At 40.4% G+C, this 16,083-nt stretch overlaps 1 protein-coding gene across 7 annotated transcripts in view; it reads right to left on the bottom strand.

Moving 5' to 3' along the window:
- The window catches only part of DPYD (dihydropyrimidine dehydrogenase), a 366,543-nt gene that overhangs the window by 27,297 nt on the left and 323,163 nt on the right, over positions 1-16,083 (bottom strand). The window lies entirely within an intron of this gene.

The following is a 16,083-nucleotide window of genomic DNA, read 5'->3' as shown; positions in this document are numbered from 1 at the left end:
TTTGGGCTGCTTGAATAAACTGCCTTGTCTCCAGCCATTCTGCACTCAGATAGTTCCAGATAACATAACCAGAGGATAACCTCTTAACACATCAGTGATCCCACGAGCCCTACAGAGCTGTGCTACTCAAAACTCTCCCATATTTAAAAATCTCATCCTCATTCAAATTGTAAAAACAAAATGATTTTTATTTCTTCCCATAATTCAACTTGTTAAAATTATGCCAGATATTTATAGTGATTCAACCTACAGCTCAAAAAAAAAAAAAATCTCTGGCCATTTCGACCATTAGGACAGAGAGGGAAACAAAATTTTCTACTTAGTGCAGCTTCTCTACATTAATGTTGTCTACAACAGCAGTGCTGCTCTAAAGGTCACAGATGACATAATTTATATTATTATAGATAATCCATGTCATCTGTCTGCCTGACTTTTTTTCTCCATATTTTATAGAGGTGCTGTGTATTTCAATGGATAAAGCTCCTAGGAGAGCTTCAGTCTGAGCAGCTTACACAGGCAGGAGCAGTCACCATACAGAAAAGATTTGCTGCTTCTCCTCAGGAAGGCTGGGCCATTTCTTGCCTCTAGAGAACATGCATGAGTGTAAGTTTGTTCCCAAATATCCAGTCCTTCTGTGTGCAGAGCACTCCAAAAAGCCATGACACCACTGCAAACTGCAATTTGCTGAGAGGCAATGGCAGTGGTAACAGCCATGAGAACTGAACTAGAATTTTGTTCCCAGGTTATTTGTGTGAATGAACGAGTCCAGGCTCTACTGTGTCCAAAAGCAGCTTGCTACAGGGATTTCCAGGATGGCCCATCCTGACTGCACCATCTGCAGCAACTGTTCAGTTGTCCTGATTTTGTGTACAGCAGCTTGGGTAAGAACTCAGGGGTGTACATCTCAATCCCTTCCAGATGCTGAGCAAGGCGCATCACTACAGGCTGTGGCTACTGAGGGGGTGCTAGTTCTTTATAAAATCCCTTCTAATAATTGATGGCCACTTTGTACTCATACAGTTTCCTGCCCTTAGAACATAAGGGTTGATGTTTTCACTTGCACACATTACTCCAGTGTATCTGAGCTGGACTGCTCCTACACTGCTGGTGATATACCAGCCTCTTCCTCGGAGCTTTGTCCCGTGTGTGCTTCATGCCCCTGCCCTACCTTGTGCAATGTAATGGCCTCAGCATTTACATGCTGCAGTGCTGCACTGTGGGGTGTTTTGTACAGCTCCTTTACAGAGGAGAAGACTTCAGCAAATTATAGCAGTTGTATTCATAGCACGCTTTTGTTTAGTAATCACCTCAGGAGACTGTACAGATCTGAAAAGTGTGGAAAAGTATTGTGAGATGGTTTATGAATCCCACTAATCTTCAAACTGACATTTTCAGGTGTGGGTCTATCCTGCATGGTTTTTACTTTTTAGGAGCTAGGTAATAGCCTTTAGGAGGTCAGCAATTATCCCAGTGCTCCAGGAGTCAAATGCAATTTCGTCTCATTTTATTTCATTTTAGATTTATTGCCTTGGTCATTTCAAGCAGATAGATGAGAATGTAATCATGATCAGCTACAGCTTATGCTGTTCTGTTTCTGCACCTATACAGCTATGGCAGTGATCCCAGCCAGTTCCATTAGTTCTTCTTGCTGATACCGTTGGCATTCTTCAACCACAGTTTTGATATCAAATTGCATCTTCTTCCACTGGTATCCATACTAAGAGATGCTCAAAAGATTCTGAGGTAGTTACAGTCTGTAATTCTTACATCTAATACATTTGCAAATATATTAATATTGCATCAGAAACTGAAAAGACTTTTTAAAGATGGAGAGCATATTACCACCTGCAGGTCTGTGTAATGCCTTGTTAGATTGCTAAAAAACTATGCATATGTACAGCTTCCCATCTTCTCTACAGATGGCTGGCTGCCCATCTGACCTGTGGCTCTGGAAAACATCAGCTATGAGACTTACGCTCTCCTTACTTTCACTTACTTGCCTTAATGCTTTTTCTCTGAGTGCTAAGAACATTGTATCAATCAAGTGCCCTCCTGGCTGCATTGCTCTGTCCATTTCCAGCTTCTCTTTGCCTAGAAGGCATCCCAGACCTTTATAACACCATGTAAGAACTTTGCTACGGGAGCTCTTAGGGCTTACTACCCATTTCAGCTAAGTTTTCTGACTTTTCCTCTGTAACTTTAATGAATTGTTTGCCCCAGTTTTCTCACATGCTTCTTTCATTCATTCACTTGATTTAGTTAAAAGCAGAGTATTTGTGAGTTACCTATACTTCCTGGTATTTTAATTCATTCAGCTTTTTTTGGTAATCAACATTGTCCTGCTGGTATTTTGATTGTTCTATCATGCCACATTATGCTGTACATTTTTGTCAGCAGTTTTAGACTCCCAGAAAATGCCAACAAAGTCTCTGTTGTCTAGCATTTACTGATGTTTTAACTATCCAGCTGGCATTCAAACTCGTCTCTGCTTTAGTGCTGCTGCTCTTAGTTTAAAGTTCATGCATCTGCAAACGGCACCAAAAGTTTATTTTTGCTCTTGTGTAGTGCATCAAAGCCAGATATGTGTAAAGTTATATTTTCTGAGTCAGTTTGTTTTCCTGATGTGGTGAATTTTTCCTTTTTGCTACTGTAAGCAAGCTTTGGCAAAACAATCTTCTTGCCAATGCAAAAAATCCCATATGTGAGACCATTACCAGTCGATTTCTCTTCTCTGCTTTGTGCTAATGCATTTATGTTTGCACAAAATTTTTCCTTGCCTATGCAAACCTTTCCTGGGTGGTTAAGGGCTTGCCTCTGCTCCACTGGTGGCCTCAGCTCATCCCCTGGAGCCTTGCATTGCTGCAATGCTGCTGCCGAGCTCTGCACTCATGGTTTAGTTTAGACCAGAGCACATCTCTGATGTGAATCTTGTCTTTGTCCCCACACACTGCACCACACTTCTTATGGCAGTGCAGCTGCAGAGAGCACAAACTGCATTTTATTTTGGATGAAATGAAACCTCAGTATGTGCTCCAGGGGTGCAGCTGAAAGGAGCTCCAGCTGCTAATGGGCATTTAGCACATGAGAACAGACCAGAGCTAGAACACAGTAAGAAAACCACGGTGTGGACACCAGTCTGCAGCATCAACCATTTCACTCGGCTACCCTGTTCCTACCTGGCCTGTTTGTCTGCACTATTCCTTACAGTAAACATAACCTCTATGTGCTCTCATTTGAACCATTGCAACTTTGTCCCACCTACAAACTGAATTCAGCCTCTGGGATGCAACTCATGGGTTAGCTGTTTTATGGCATCGGGAAAGACAAGGACTTACCATTTTTTCAGACCATCCATACTTGGATAACACATATATATATACTAGTCACACCATACAAAAATATATGTATTAGTCACACATTTATATCATTACACTACATCCTATTATATCTTAGGTATTTCTGGAGATTTTCTAAAAATTCTCACTGCTTTTCTTGATTTTGGAGCCTCAGGCTGTCAGAGCTCTTTTTTTCCTGACTGCAATTTTCACTAACATCTAATAGAGCCCATTTCCATGTCCATCTGTCCATCTTTCATTCCCAATCACACACTGCAATTACTTGTCTTTTTTTTTCCCTTCAGAGTCTTTTCCAAGATACTCTCTATATCCACAGTGGTAAATCAGTGTCTGGGAATGTTCCTGGGCACAAGGATGTTTTCATCTATCCTAACAAAGCATTACAGCATTTTTTGCCTGCTTTTGGCCTGTGCTGACTATCAGTGTCCCAGGCAATTCCTGGAGAGGCTTTGGAAGTCGGCATGCTCCAGGAGCCATTCCCAGCAGGCAGCCTGCCTGCAGCCAACCTGCTTTGGAGACTAACAGCTTCTGATCATCAGCACAGGCTGCTTGGTGCCAGCTGGCCTGAGCACCTAGGAATATTCCTGGGTACATTTAATTTGGAAGTACAGACATATCTCTCCTTTCTGAAGTTAGGTGCCTATAGGAATCTAATCACTTCTGATGTCAGTGCCCAGGCAGAATGAAGTAGAACAGTGTAACATCCAACTAGTTTCAAAAAATGCTATTCTCTGTCAAAAGGGACTTCCTGGAACTAGAGAGACAAAGCTTAACGCTAACCATAAAAGATATGTCGTGGCATGGAGTTATTTATCACAGGTATCACTGCATTTTTTTTACATTTAAGAACACCTCTTTTTTCTTTCTTCCCCTCTCTCCCCCCCCCCAAATAGGAGAAGTACAATTACAGCTTCAAAAAACCAAGAAAATGAACAATGTTCCAGCATGAGACAAAGAATGAGCTGTATCTTCAGCCTAGTCTTAAAGCAAGTTCCTGCACGAGGAATAAATGGTTTCTCCATTCTATGGCTACTTTATGCCACACAGGGTTCCTTTCACACTCATTAAAATCCTGTTGTAGTCTTAATGAGGAAGCAAAGCAATCTCAGGATGCTATAGAGTTTTCTCTTTGACACTTTACTGATACCAGAGACACTGATACTGACAATGGTACAGACAGTTAGTAAAATGATAATATTTTGCTCCTAAGTGAAATAACAGCTTTAAGAAGTTACTGTTGATGATTACTTCCAGCTTCTTTAATATAATTTGCTATCAATTGTTTATCCCTTAAGAAAACTTTGCTTTAAAGTCTTTAAACATTTCCCCAACAGAAATTAGTAGATTTGAGGGATCCACTGACTCCTTTTTTTGTAACAACGAAACTGATTTATGCCAAACAGCAGGTCTCAATGGCACTACTGGGAGTATGGATCGTATTTAAAGACCAGCCCAGGCACCTAGTTTTGCTCTTCAAGTATGAGAAGCATCTTGAGAATTATAATGTCTTATGTTTTTCTGAAAATAATACAAACTGAATATTCACAGAATGAGTCTCGGGAACAGAACTGTGAACTCATTTTCATTTCCTTTCCGTATTTAATTAGGTTCCTTGAGCCTGCTTCTAAGTGCCTCTGTTTCTGTTCCAGAAGACAAAAGAAATGAGATAAAATGGACACTTGTTTCCCATTGTTGCCTTCCCTTGTAAAGTTTTTATGCCACCTTCATTATTAAAATATCCCAGCAGTGTCTCTCATTGAACTCCACCTATCTTGCATGTCTCACCTGCTCTCTCATTCTTTGGGTATGGGACAGGCTGCTTGGTTTTGGTTAAGATTTTAATAATTTCCTTCCTGTAAAAAGAAAAGCAAGTAGCAACATAGATACACTTTTGCACAGAGAAGGTAAAGCTGGAAGAGCGCCTTTTGCTGTCAGGGTGAAAGGCAAAGGCACTACCTGAGTCCAAGGTCCCGTGGGAGCTTGTTCCACAGCTGGGTACATGCCCCTAAGCCAACTCAGCCACCTCACACAGCACAATTATAGAAAGTGTGCTGCTGAAAATCCAGCAAGCCAAGGAGTGAATGAAGGGAGTTGTGGAGTGTAGTCTTCCCTGGGGTTTCAGCACAGGAGGTAGAAAGGATCTTTGTACTCACAGTGCTGAGGAAAAGAGCCAAGCACGGTTTGCTCTTCTGTGCCAGCATGGCCCATCTGGGGCTTCCACATCACCACACCACTCCTCACTGCCAGCACATGCAGGGAGCCAGGAGGAAAAAAAAAATAAATAAAAAAATAGGAGGCAACAGAGAAGGTCAGTGCTTCACCTGAATGGTGGAGATGGAAGATAGATCTTTCCTTCAGTGTGTGCTGTACCTTACAGCTGAGCTGCTCTGTTGGAAGATTCTGGAAATCCAGTTTAGAAAATGGAGGGAGGATGGCCAGGTGTGCTCACAGCAACTTGAGTCCCTGAGCAGACATGCTGCAGCATTTTCTACAAGCTGAAGTTTTTCAGAAGATAATTATAACTGCTGCTACTTCATTCTTTCCTTTCTTTTACCTCTTAGTAGAAGGTAAATCACAGTAATAATAAATTCTTCTATAGAAATGCAAAGCAGAACTAAGAATGAAATTGATGTCGCAATTTTAATCTACCACTTTCATTGTTGTTAATTTATACGCAAACACTGCCATAAGTTCCCCCTGGAAAATAATCTAATCCCTTTCAAGCACTCCCCATGAAGACCAGATAGAGACACTGAGTTTCATGCTGTATTTTTTGTATGTCTTAAAAGATTTCCCTTTTTTTTCAAGTTGGGGCAAAGAACGTGCTCCTGTAGCAAGGCAAAGCAAAGCATATTTCAACCTTTATTTGAAGTTCCTGATTGCTGCGATAAGGGCTGAAGAATAATTTAAGATACATCAGCTATAATAGATCACAGTAAAATTTCCAGAGGCCTTTCAAAAAGTCTTACTGTTCTTATGCATATAAAGCCATCTGGGGTGCAAACAAAGTTGAACTTTCTGGCTGAGCTCACTTCACAACTTGCAGCTTGGTTCCAGTGTAGGTCACTAAGCTATGTATTATCTTTCGAAAATTCCTCAAGAACTTAAGCCCAGATAAATACCACACCATAAAATTTTCATGGCTATCCTGCCTGTTTCACAGCACAGGTCACACACAGTGGCCAGGACCTGGCCATGAGGGTTATCAGGTTTGGAGCATGGCTTGGGGCAGAATTTGTGCTGCAGAGCATCGCCCAGATGGGCACAGGGTGGCAAGTGGGGCATTGATGGCCAGGAACAGCCACTGTGGAGCTTTTGTGGCAGAGAAAACCCAGAAATATTTTGAACTTCTTTGCAACTATTTCTTAGAGAGTGAGAGACCATGGGAAAAGCTCAAAGTCTCATACTCCAGCTGATTTTGGAGGAGAAAAATCCCCACGAATTAGAATGAGAACTGTACATTCTGTGAGAATGTAGGGAAGCCTTGGTACTCATCAAGGCAGCAGAGTTTCCTGCCATGCTCCTTTGCCTTCGAGATGACCATTTGGTATAAAGAGAGCAGCACTACTGAGATCAACTGTGCTGTTTTCTCTGCCAGCTTTTCGGAGAAAGGGGACACATTCTGGGGAGTTACTGATTTCAGATTAAACAAAGTATGCCATTTGCTCACAATTATTGTACTATTACTTTCATTGTAATGCTACTTAATTACTTTACATTTCAATTTGCATGAGTAAACAATTTCATCTCTGATCTAGAAATATCTCCTTAAAATCAAGTAAAACATTTTCAATAGGTAAACATCCGAACTGAGCTTTTTACTGACTGAGCTAAGAATAGTCTTCAGCAATATACTGAAATTATTTGTTCAAGCAAATGTTCACAAGTACATTAAAATGAAATGTTACATTAAAATCAATCAGTACATTAAAATCAAAAATCTTAATTTTCTTATCTCCAAAAAAAATTTCTATCCCTTCCTGACTGCAAAAGCCAAGTAGAACCCATATGCAATAAAACAATCCCTAGCCTAAAATTTTAAACCAGTTGTTCAATAACTTCTATTTCTTTGCAGTATTTTTACTTTATTATACTTTTATAATACCCTCAAATACATCTATAAAACTTTACAGCCCTTTTCCAACAGTATTTGGGGTGTGGTCTCAAAAGAAGCATGTTTATGAGCTGCAAGACAGGAAGAAAATTAAAGTACCCTTATGGGACTGAGGCAGGGACACTACAGTTATGAGCTTGGATTTTGATGTATCCACTACTACCTATGTAATTCTTTAGTCTCCAAGTTTTCACTGCAGTTGCTTTACAAAATTATCTTGTATTGGACTGACAACCTCTCAATGCTTGAAACTGAAAGCAAGTTATGTTGTGGCACAGTCCCTTTCACAGCAGCAACTGTGCATGTCCTGGCTAATGCTTATGGTCAGGGACTTCACTCCTTGTGCAGGAGAATCCTAAGGGCAGCTCACCCAGTCAGACACTTCAAATTGAGACCTTTCTCTGTGGATGAGCTGGGGATGGTATTTGGAGAGCTAAGTTAGAGTCTTAAAATAGACTGCTAAGATTTCACCTAAATACATCTCAACAAATTCTAAGTTCTGCACTAAAAATTATATTGCCAGTGTGTGCTGAATTATGTGCCAGTACTCACACAGTCAGAACAGTGGTCAAAACCAGAGGTATCCCCTCCCAAACTGCCACTTAGGAACTGGGCAATTAAAGACACAGTTTGGACAGAGAGGAAATGTTTTTTTAAATGGAGACAGAGAGGCAGACTTTCAAGCTTTTCAGACTGCATGTTCATCACTCAAATGTTGTTAAAAATACCTTTGCAAACTATTCACACTATGCAGACGAAAATAACTCAGTAATAAACAACAGAGAAATAAATTGGGTCCTGTGGAAAAATGTAAATACTGTTTCTCCTCCATCTGCTTTATCCTGGTAATTAAGTCCAAAATCCAGCAGCAGGCACAAAAGCCCACCCACAGACCAGGGACTGAAGGTCAAAATGAAGCTGTGACAGAATTGATAAGAAAATGGCTGCAGTCTATCAAATGAAAGATGGTGACTTTGTTGTGAAGAAAGAGAGGGGAGTTCTGAAGTGTGAGGCATTTATTAGCCTTGTTCTGTACCACCCAAAATGGCCCCAAGGCTGTGCTCCTTTGGGTGCTCCTTATGAAATGGTGATTATGAAAGGCACACTCATGCCACAGCCACCAAAGGATTTCGTGTTGCTCCTGTTTTAACTGGTAACTTTAGAGGCTTAAAATATAATTTTTCCTAATGGAAATGGTATATGAGCTGTTTACAGTTTGGTGGTACATTTTTAGTAAAAGGGAAAATACAGATATGTTTGTGCTTATAGAGCTTTCTCTGTTTACAATGAGTCTTCTTATTGTCAATTTACAAATGGAAAATTTTGAAATGGACATTTCAAAATGTCAGAAGTGCTCAGCGCTTGAAAGAAGGCTCAGTAAAGGCAGGGAAAAACTGCTGGAGAGACTGGATTGGACTTTTGGTTTGGAGTAGGAAAATATGCCACTTGGCATATATTTAATATTATTATTAGTAGTAGCAAATATTCAGAAAATATTAAGTAATGATTAGCACCTATGATATAATATGATGTAATGATAGTTAATATAAATAAATATAATTATAGTTTATAGGTTCTAGACTTCAACTACTTTAAACTCAACTGCAAGAACTTGTCCTGAAGAATCTAAAAAACCCCCTGTATTTCAGTGATGTGTTTCTGTATTTCTCATGAATTCAGACATAATGTATAAGACAAGGTATTTTATAGCTTTTATATAAATAAATCATCAACTTGGAAAAAATACAACATAGTAATAGAAAAGAATGTAATAATTATTCCAAGCAGTCAAACAGGAAAGACACAAAATGATAAACAAAAGAACAGATATATGATGTATCCTGACCAATACATGGGTTATACAGTGACTTACTTACACTGGGTAGTTACAAGTGTGGAAATCAAAAACACAGCCATAGCATAAAATATAAAAGGAGCTATCTCATTAAAACTTACCTGCTGAGTTGAATGGAGGGCAAACAAAGTCTTACCTGTGTGAGGATTAGACCCACCTTCTTAATAAGAGCTAGGGTAGGTGTTCATAAAAATCAACCATGAGAGCCCCCAAGTTCAATCAGCCTGAATGAGATCCCAAGAAATCAATAAAATTCTTGCCAGGCCACTTCAAACTATTACCGAGCCTGAGTGTGGAGCACCAGATTACAGGCTGGCTGTAATTTTTCCCTGGAACAACCCAAACACAGTTCTTGGGCCTTAATGAGTTTTGTTCAGCATGAATAGGTCAGCAGAGTGCAGAAACCTCTTTTGTCAACTTGTCCATGTAGAAATGGTGTGTCACCAGCTCTGTTCAGGTACTGGGGACAGTTGCCCAGTTGTATGACTCATGGACAATGGAACAGAAAGCCATTTTTAGTCCATTTGTCCAGAAAAAACTCAGGAAGTACAGCTTTGACTGCTCAGACACCCATGTGGTTGACTCAGAACTGCACAAGACTACAGAAAAACCTTCAAGGGCTTTCTATAGCAATAAAAATGAAGAAAATGGGAAAGGTCATAATCATGTTTGTAAAGTCTGATCCTATTCTTTAGGCAAAAAGACATTTCAGTTGCATACTATTAGATACTTACAGCTCCAGTGACTTACAAGAAGTCACTATCTGAACACTGCATAAGGATGCAGCTTCCATGGGTAGCCCCTGTTGTGCAGCTATAATGCTGGAAATGGCCAGGGACCAGCTGGTGCAGACAGGAAAAGTCTGCAACTCAGCACATAGTCCTGGCAACCCAAAATTTCTCCCAGCAGTACTTCCATTAGACTCCATGCATTCAAGTTTTAAAAGTCCTCCCCACCTTTAATCTCAACAGCACAGCAGGAAACCTCCATCATTTCTACTAAAACACTTTTCTTCCAATCAGGATAATTTTTCTCCTACTTTTCCTGAATACTTCCCTCCCCCCCACCTCCTAATTCAACTCATCAGTCTTGGTTGAGTTTTCACTCTAAATCAGAAAATCCCCCTTTATTCACTGATTGCAAAAGTCAAATATTTGTACATCACTGAGTTCTCCACCTCTTATGTTTACACACATCATTTGGGTAGGACACTTTAGGACTTTTAGCTTCTTCAGCCTCCCCCCATAAATAACTCCTTCTATATTTCTCATACATATGTGCATGTCACTACATTTAGGGCTACTCTTATGGGCTAAATCTGTTCCTGAGAGAATTAGGAGATGTTCTTGCAAACTTCCTCTCAAAACTAGCATAAGAATAAAAGAATTCTTGGGAAACAGGCTGAAAATTAATTCTAAGTCTGCCATCTATGACCTATACCACCTACTTAATTTTGCAGTTTTCTTGCATGGACTTTATGGCCCACAGAGTACCTTGCTATCCAAATAAACAACTTTCTTAGATGAGATGCTTAAAGGGACAATGATTCTTTCAGAAGGTGAAAGTCCAAGTCTTTTCTTGCACATCAGTATGTGTGTCTATGACTAGTACCATAAACAAAATGGGAACACATAAATAAAAACAGGTTTTACTAATAATAGCTTCTTGTAGATACAGAAGAGGCCTTTCTGATTGCACAGATATTTCTAAGCCATCTGGATGTCTGTAGGATACAGCCTGCAACTCCATAAGACTACACCTCATGTTATATCAAGCATTTTACCAGGGCTTAATGAATCAAAAGATGGTTAGAAGTACTGCTTAGAAATACACAGTGTTGTTAATAAATGTCTTCTCTCACTAGGGGTAGATTCTAGAGGAAGAATTTCATATCATCAGGTTCTCAGACTAGTAATTATAGCTTACATTTTGAAAGCCACAACCTTGCTTTCATGAATGCAATTTGCATCAAAATCTGCACTTACAAAATCAGGGAGAAGAGTTTTGCACACATAAATTAATTGCCAACCCATTTTCTAGTGCTTGAACTGCAGACAATTAGCTATCAATCATTACTGACCTGGGCTTTACTCAATGAGGACACAAAGAGCAAGACTCTGCAACTAATACCAATCCCACAAATACTGCAGCATCCTAAACATCCCCAAAATCTGTCTTCACTTGACAAAGAAAATACTCTTTGGCAGTAAAAGCTGGTACAGAGCTGAAGGTTGGAGAATGAGGGGGGAGAGAAAGAGTAAAAGACAGAGATACTGATTTGCTCTCAATGAATATGAAAAAGCTGATCTCTGCCATTGAGGAAAATTCTTGCACCAGCAAGTGCTGACTGATTGTGATGAGGAATGCTTTATCACCCAGATCCAGACACCCTTTCATATGGTGATTATTATTCCTGTCATGACCCTCTGGTCATCAAGCCACAGTGTCTTTTGTCACGAAACAACTATCCAATAAGGAATAATCTAGGAATAAGCCTGTAGCATAATATCTTCTGCTTGCTTATACACACAGCGGGAGGAGGAAAATCTTCTTCCTGTGAGTTATTACCTGCTCTAATCCACTTTGCAAAAGAGCAGTATTTCCTTAATTTTGTGAAGCATGCAAACATATTTTTCACAAACTACAGCTACCTGAATAGCTCAGACCAGAGCTGAAAGCAAATCTTAAAGCTCTCTCAGGTAATAAATAACAAATAGTCCAGCATCATCATCAAATCCATGGCAGCACAGAAGCAATCAAATATTCACATTAAACTTGATAAGAACATGCAAAGACTGAATTGCATGCCAGCTTGCCTCCATATTTAACTTCATTTTGTCTTCTATAAGGCCGATGTCTGGCCTAATTCCTGATGCTGTTCTTGGAGCAACAGCTTTGACAAACAGAGGTAACACATGTACAAAACCCCAACAAATACCACATTAGGTCTGGTTTAGTTCCTATAAAGTTCTAGAGACATTTTATATTAACATCACATCATCCATATTAATATTATCCAACTACAAAACGCTTTAGAACTCATTTAACCTTCCACACATTATTTCTCTGTTTTTTCCAATACAGTTCCTAGAGAAAGGGGCTACCCCTCTGCAGTCAGACAGTGTACACCACACTGAAAGCATCCAGGGAAGAAGGGCTGGGAACCCTGCTCTGGGAGCAGAATGAGGAGCCATTTCTGGCCACACAAGCCAGTTCTTTTTATGTCTTTTCTGTCTCTACTGCCTATGTAGATCACCTAACACAAGGGCTGTTTTGAATGGTTTTATCCAACTAGAAAGCCAACCCTAAGTAACAAATACAACAATACATATACAACTGTACAGAATAAAAAATTAATGGTGTTAGAGAAGAATGATGCACAGAGACATTATGTGTGACACTGGGGAGGAAGTGGGGGTAAGTGTGCATGGTTAATATGAAAAGATGTCAAAAAAAATGAAGCATAATAATAGTGCAATTTATCCTTGCTAAACGTACTGCACTGTGCTATAATTAAATATGAAAACCTAAATTTATCTCTATGTTCGGCTGTCATTAACTTAACAGGGAGTGCACATGTTCTAATCTAATGGCTGATTTTTTTCTCCATGTGCAGCATATTAAAATGTATATTAGCCTCAAGGTGCATAAACACAAAATAATAGACCAAAGGTTTTGGCCTGTGGAGAAAAAAATCCATGCTCAAAGGCCGTCAAGTAGCTGGTGATGCAGGGGAGACACTCACTTAGCCTCATTAAGCCGAAGCTCTCTTTTGCTTGTCTTTTGTTCTGCATGACAGCAGCCTCTTTGTTGTATAATAATTCATTCCAAGTTCGTTCCAAGCTACCGAAACTGGTGAACTGTGGCCATTTTAATGAGCAGTATTGGTGGTATGCATAATCTGGAAGCCACGTGGACCAGGCAATCACAGAGCACTGCAGCCAGCAAAATGAGATACTGTCGAAATCACAAATTTGTCAAGTTGTTTTTGGACAGGGTATTATAATAAGCACTAAAATATGCATCTTATTACTCTGCATCTGCCAGTCAAAGATCACTGTAATGAATGCATGCTGCAGGGTATGACCAGGCCGTTTCCCTAAGTAAAACAAACTGCAGAGTACAAAAAAGAATTATGTATTTTTGGCAGTGCCTGGATTTTTTTTTTTTTAAATCCTTTTGCATCAGGAGTTGGATTTTCCTGGCTTAATGTCCATAGCCAGCAGTGAATGCACTAAAACTGCCACAGCCAAGGAGTTAACATGAATACACGGTTTCTTAATAGCCACATTTACTGCCTGTGCATCTGAAACTTTAAATTCCATGCTCAAAGCAAATTCAGCATACAGTGCATATAAACCCCACAAAGATTAAACTACTTTAAATACAATTTAATAATCCTAGTTCCTTTTGTTTTATAAATTTCTACTGCAAATGGCTTCACCGTTAGGGAAGGTACATTTTACGTAGCCTGCTCTCTCTGTGAGAAACAGCACTGTAGGTAATCACAACATAAACTTCTATAATAGAACAATTAGGGGAAAAAAAGGGTTTAAAGCAGTCCTTTTTTTTCCTACAAATTGGTCAGACTCATGATTGAACTCAGCTTGAAAGGCTGTGAGGTTCACCAATGGCTGCAAACGTCGTAAATATGACTTGTGCAGTGGGGTGCAGAGTCTGCTCTGCTGGTGCTCCCCAAAACACTGCTGGTGATACCCCACAGAGAACCATCAGACTCTTACCTGGAGCAATGCCTGTGGAGACCTTTCATCATCTGGTGAGGAGCTGAAAGACTAAGTGGGGAGCAGAAGGAAAGGGCTTATTTCCTCATCTGCCTGAAGATAACGGTGCAGACATATTTTGGCAGAGCCTTATTTTTGGGCAACCCAACAAGCATCTGTAACAAGAGTTCCTGAGCATGCTGATGTACAGTTCCCATAATATCCTAAACTTAGAGGTTCCTTGATCAATACTGGCTTATAATCAAAAGGCTTTGTCTGGCTGAAAGCCGTATTTCATGTCCAAGTTTTAGTTAATGGGAAAGAGGATCAAACAGCTCTGTTTGGTTTGCAAAGCCAGGTTTTGGTAGCAGGGGGAGCTAAAGGAAAGGTTTCTGTGAGAAGCTGTTGGAAGGTTCCCCCATGTCTGATAGGGTGATGGACCTGCAGCTGGCCATGACCGAGCCAATCAGGAATTACAGTACAGTCTGTGATTACACATTTAAGAAGGAAAGAGAAGTTATTGCACAGAAGTAATTGCACTCAGAGAAGAGACGAGCGGGAATATGTGAGAGGAACAACTGCAGACCCCAACATCAGTGAAGAAAGAGGGGGAGGAGGTGCTCCAAGCACCAGAGGTGAGATTCCCCTGCAGTCCCTGGTGCAGACCATAGTGAGGCAGCTGTGCCCCTGCAGCCCATGGAGGTCTATAGGGATGCACAGATCCACCCGCAGCCCACGGAGAAGACCCACATTGGAGCGGGTGGATGCCTGAGAGAGGGCTGTGAACCTGTAGGAAGCCCATGCTGGAAGAGGCTCCTGGCCTCCAGACCTGTGGAGAGAGGAGCTCAAGCTGGAGCAGGTTTCCTCATAGGATCTATGAACCTGTGGGAGACCCACACTGGAGCAGCCTGTTCTTGAAGGGCTGCACCCCATGGAACTGCTGTTCATGAAGAACTGTAGCTCGTAGGGAGGACTAATGCTGGAAAAGTTTGCGGAAAATTGTCTTCCATGGGAGGGATCCTGCACTGATCCAGTGATCAGTAGAAGGACTCCTCTCCCTAAGGAGAAACAAGATGTGATGAACTGACCAAAACCCCCATTCCCTGTCTCCCTGCACCACTTGTGGGGAGGAAGGAGAGCCTGGAAGGGAGGAAGAAGTGAGGGAAAAGGTGTTTTTAAGATTTGTTTGACTTCTCATTATCCTGCCTTGATTTTGATTGGTAATAAATTCAATTAATATCCCCAAATCAAGTCTGTTTTGCCCAAGATGGTATTTGGTGAGGGATGTCTCCCAGTCCTTATCTCAACCCATGAGCCTTTGGTTATATTTTCTCTTCCCTGTCCAGCTGCAGAGGAGAGTGAGAGAGTGGCTTTGGTGGGTACCTGGCATTCAGCCAGGATCAGTCCAGCCCAGCTTAAATCTAACTCTTTTCCCCTCTGAATTTTTTTCAGAACTGGTGATAGCAATATGGGAAAAAAGGTTTCTTCACCAATATTAATTATTTTATTGCAATCTTTATATCAACATATGATGAAACAGTCCATATTTCCAGCCATAAATACCATTTTTTTCTGCCTTTTTTAATGTGGTGTTGGAAACAAGGGGACCGTTCTTTACCATACTGGACAAATTAGCTTTCCCAAAGAACAAGGAGCACTTCTGAAGGGTGAAAACCTCTGTTCAGTGATGGCAGTCAGAGGTCTTGAAGAATCTGAAGGCAGACAAAACTTTATGAAACAACATTGTTCTTGCAGAGCTGTGAGTTCCCATTTATTTATTTAAGAGTTAATTTAATATTTTGTATGAAATCTGGTTGGTATAGCAAGGTTTTTTCTCTGCCATACAAAAGACTATTTAGATTTCACTGCAGTACGGTTAGAATTTAGCAAGTTTATACTGTTCAGAAGACTCAGCTTTTAGTACCTACAGATACTTGAAGGAAGTGAGTATTTTTGTCTGTTTCAATGGGAAGTCCATTCAGAGAAGAAAATCAGAAGGTTGTGAAGTTTAAGATGATGAAATTTCACTGAAGTCAT

This window comes from Aphelocoma coerulescens, chromosome 8 (genome assembly GCF_041296385.1).
Source record: "Aphelocoma coerulescens isolate FSJ_1873_10779 chromosome 8, UR_Acoe_1.0, whole genome shotgun sequence".
Taxonomy (NCBI): domain Eukaryota; kingdom Metazoa; phylum Chordata; class Aves; order Passeriformes; family Corvidae; genus Aphelocoma; species Aphelocoma coerulescens.
This window is presented reverse-complemented; position numbering and strand designations above follow the sequence as displayed.